Source organism: Buceros rhinoceros, unplaced genomic scaffold, assembly GCF_000710305.1.
Source record: "Buceros rhinoceros silvestris isolate BGI_N320 unplaced genomic scaffold, ASM71030v1 scaffold36793, whole genome shotgun sequence".
Classification (NCBI taxonomy): domain Eukaryota; kingdom Metazoa; phylum Chordata; class Aves; order Bucerotiformes; family Bucerotidae; genus Buceros; species Buceros rhinoceros.
The window spans coordinates 55,530-60,018 of NW_010404929.1; positions in this window are offsets into that span (position 1 = coordinate 55,530).

Sequence of the window (4,489 nt, forward strand, 5' to 3'; positions counted from 1 at the left end):
GGCACAGGAACGCTCTCCTATGGCTCTGCGGTAACGTACGTTACATACAGACGTAGTGAGCAATCCCTCCGTGGTCACTGCCCTGTGAATTTGCTGTAATTGTAAACAATGTGTTTGCAGAACTATGTCTAGTGACCGTAAATCTGCCAGAGCTTGTTAACAGCTTACTGCGAACACTAAGAATCATGTGACAAAACAAGCCCTGTTCGACTGATCCCCAGTTCAGCCAAATTTAAAACTACAGGCCCGAGAACAGCCTGACGATTAGCATGAGAACACAGCATCGTTGTTGTTTTGGTTCACGTCTTTAATCTATCAAGCCCAGTAACCTGCCTTCGGCAATGTTGCCTCAGAAGAGAACTTCCCTCTGTGCAATGCACCCAGCCGATGTGATGTGCCGTGCAGACAGGGGGGATTCCTTCCCAGCCTCTACTGAATCTGCTGTCAGCCTTTCCTGCTTGTGAGGAAGAGATGAAAAGATTCAATTTGCGTTTGCACCTCAGTCTAACATTCTGTCATGAATATGCTGTGTGCCAAGTATCATACGCCAGAAAGGGAAAAGAGCACCGTCGAGCCCTGCCGCGGTTATTGCAGGGGGCCACCCCATCAAGAGCAAAGGCATCCTGACCTAGGGCAGGCAGAATGTTTCAGCAGATAACGAACGGCACAAGTGGTTTGAATTGAAAGACTTGGAAGGTGGATATAAGTGATATTTATAACTTTTGCAGTTTCTTTGAAGATCTAGGATTATTTTTTTTTTATACTGCTTGCTTTTCAAACGAGTCCTACTGTGCCTTCCTTGTACAGCTCCAGTCAATAAAAAGTAAATGCAGGTGAGGATAAAAGAAATACAGCTAACGTTTTCAAACTTGCCTGCTTACAGATACATTGTAAGATCACCTTCTGGTCAAAGATACTAGGGGTTTGCTCAGTGTAGTTCTAGAAGGACCTGCAAGTTCTTAGGAAGGCTAGAAATTGGTATCCAGGTCACGCCTTTCACTCTCCTGTACTGTGGTGCCGTGCTCAGGCACGACAGGTACAGAGGCTGTCCCCACGTTTCTCTAATCTGTATACAGTAATCCTGTGCCCTGTCATCTGATGCAGTGTCAGGCAGCTATTTTCTAGGCACCAGCTTTGAAGAGATGGGAAGAGAGTTCATAAAAAATAAAACAGAGGGCAGAGTTCAGTTTCTTGGAGCAAGGCTCGTCCTTCTTGCGTGCAGGCCTATGCTAACCACCAGTTACCTGCGTACGTGCGGAGATGTGAGTTGGTATGGGTCTTACAATGCTGCACTATGCAGACACAATTGGAGGAGAACAATGGGGCTAAATCCAATCAAAGGTTCCAGTGCCGTGAAGCTACAAACTGCAGCAAGCACACTTTGGATGTGTGTGCCCTCTGCTGATCTTTGTTTTGGAAACCCTTTCACGTGCGGTCAGTGCTGCTGGGCTTCTCTCACGTCACAGTCTCGTGCTTAGGAATCAGGCTGAATCCTCTGCTGAGGCTGGCTAGGGTGCAAGGCAGGCACTGCTTGAAAGCTGAGCAGGGAAACAGGCTTTCCGCTTTGGCAATCGCTGTTGGATGGACCGTGTTGTTTGCTATTGATATCCTCAGTGGTACTGCCGTGAGCATGTCAGGAAGCGACACCTCTGCTTGAGGTACTTCATCCCATAGTAGAGGCTGCTGTATCTCTGCTTGCCTGTAGGTGCCTAAGACTTACAGTGCATCTACTCTAAATATTTGCATGGCATATACATTATTGACAAGAATACTCCGTGACAACTGTAAGATCTATCGGAAATAATTTCCTCATATTGCACAGAGTTCATCCCCGCTGCAGTTTTGTCATAGTAAAAGGTATCACTCGAAGAAGGAATCTATTCCATTGCACCATTTTGTCACTGAACCACTTTCTGCTGCTGCTGTCTTGGGCTGAGACTGGGGTTTGGAACTGCCGTGCACCCCTGACACTTCACACTAAAGTGTTCCCTGGCAGTGGAGGACTGGCTTCAGCTGAGTCCAGCAAGGTAATTTATGTACCTAGCTGTAGGAAATAACAGGCTCTTACACCATGCTCTGTTGGGGTGAATTAAAAGCAAGTGCAATTAGTGCAATGGAGGAAAAAATGCATTTGATTAAGGTAGCCAGCAAAGCTTAAACAAACCAGTTGAGCTTCATTATTTCACAGCTGTGTGACACATGTCTTGTAAATAATTTCACACATGCAGAACATTATCATAGAAACTACAGATTTCATGCTAAATTTTCCAGTCTTTGGCTCTTGGTGCGTTCTAACCTCTTCCATTTGTGTAAGAATTATGTGTGACATTTCTCAGCTATTTTAGGAAGTGCTGCAGCATACCAATCACACAAAATAGCAGTCATAGTCCATGAAACAAGTAGCAACTGCAGCCAGTAATGCAGGCGTTTGGTTAACATTACTGCTGTAGATTTACTGTACATTCCCTACCTACATATCAAGAGATATAAGCTTTTTAACATCACAGGGAAATGAGAGGCGGCTGGATGACTTCCCACGCTAATTCATGGTGTCAGGGCAGGATAATAATGGTTGGCAAGATCCCCTGACAGAGTAAATGAGGGTCTTTATTAGCAGTGGGGACACCTCAGGGCTTTCATCCAGCAATCCCTCTGGCTTCTGCATTTAGCGCTAAGGTGCAGAAAACAACAAAAAAGAATGCTTCTGATTAACCCTTTTGTTAAGTAGCCTTTAAAAGCTGGTGGTTTACTGCTGAAGGAACAGTCCACTACTCCTCCTTAGACTTACTATGATTAGTCTCTGATTAGTCTCTTTGTTGCTGGAAGCAGTGTCAGAGCTGTATGTCAAAACACTGCAGCCTCTTCCGCTTTGTATTTTAGACCTCTTCTTCTTCCTTGGCACTTTTCTTATTTCTTCACTCTGCTTGTGCTGAGTGCAGACCACGTGTGACATTGCCTGATTTTTGGTGAGAGTAGGGAGCATCAGCAGGGGAAATGGCAGAGTTTTGTGGTGAAACTGGAGCGACGCCAGCAGAGCGAGTTGCCTCCAGCAGTTTGTGTGGATCTAAACCTTCATTTCTTTTTGTTTGGGCTTTACTATTTTATTATTCTTTTTCTCTCTGAGGCGTACATTCTGTCTCTTTCAAACCAAGATCCCAGGTTTTGGATCCAGGCCTGGACCCCGCTAACAGTGCCAGTTAAACAAATGCAGTTTCCTGAATACAACAGGAGGTCCAGGTTGAGTCTGATCGTTGTGGAGTAACCAGGCTGGTTGTTAATAGGTTTTTTCCTTCCTTTTGCTCTTCAGCTTCCCCCCAGTTGTGTAGTTTTCTCCTCAGCTGGCCTGGGCTCAGACACCCACTGGCAGCAGCGAGGTGGCAGGAAGGTAACAAGCTTCCTTCAAATAACATTCTCCGTGGTCATAAGGGTTATTAACCAAGGGCTGGCTTCCAACGAGTGCTGTGTCAGACACAGGAAAGCTGCTTTTTACCTCTGACTTTCCCTCCTGCGTGGGGATCTGGGGATGGAGTTGTAAACCACATAGCTGTTTTTTCACTTCTGATTTGCAGTATGACTTTTTTTTTTTCTTTGCTTACCTGACTGGCAATCTATCACTAAAACACTTCCCCTTCTCTTTTAATGATTCGGTGTGCTACTTCTTCCAGTCCTACCCCCGAATATACCTTTGAAATTCAAAGGGAGCTGTCTCTCACAAGGATTATATGCTCTCCAGTAGAGGAAGTAGGCAAGAAAAATCACACCAGTTCCTTAAAAATGAAGCCACATAAAATGGGATTATCAACAAATGGGCAGTTTGGGAATCTTATAATACTTTTCTATTTAACTTACATAATGTTCTAGTTGCAAATGAGTCTTGTATTTCTGGGAAGGCCAGAGGAGAGGAAGTTATTGTGTCTTAAGAAGACAGTTTGTTGTGATTAGCAAATCAAGCAAGTTTAGTTAGATTCAATTTTTAAACCAGTCAAACATATGTTTTGTCTGAGGGCGAAAAACTATGTACAGCACTCTGAAAACATGCATTTTGAGAAAGTTTCTGTCAAAACGAGAGCCCTGTGACATAGCCTAGTGTCCATGAAACTGCTCTGCAGGTTTTGGTAACTGTGAGATTTTTTTAATCCTTCTCTGCCTGGTATCAGTAGTTCACAGTGATAAGATGTCCCGGTTTGGGCTAAACTTCCTGGTTTGGGCTGAAACTTCCTTGTTTTGAGTTCTGGACAAATGGGAATTATTCCCTGCAAGTACTTTAACCCCACATTTAATTGGTCAAAAGAGGGTCAGGTGCACTGTTACGTGTTACGGTTATGCAGCAGCACGCAGGGAGGAACATCTCTCTCCCTCTCTCGACTTCCGCCCCTGCAGCAGGGAGCAGCTCCTCCCACGGACCTGCTCTGCTGCCGACCAGGCCCGGGAGCAGCCTGAGCAGGCGCACCCAGACCGAAATCCCGAAGGTCTGCCTGCATCCCCCGGA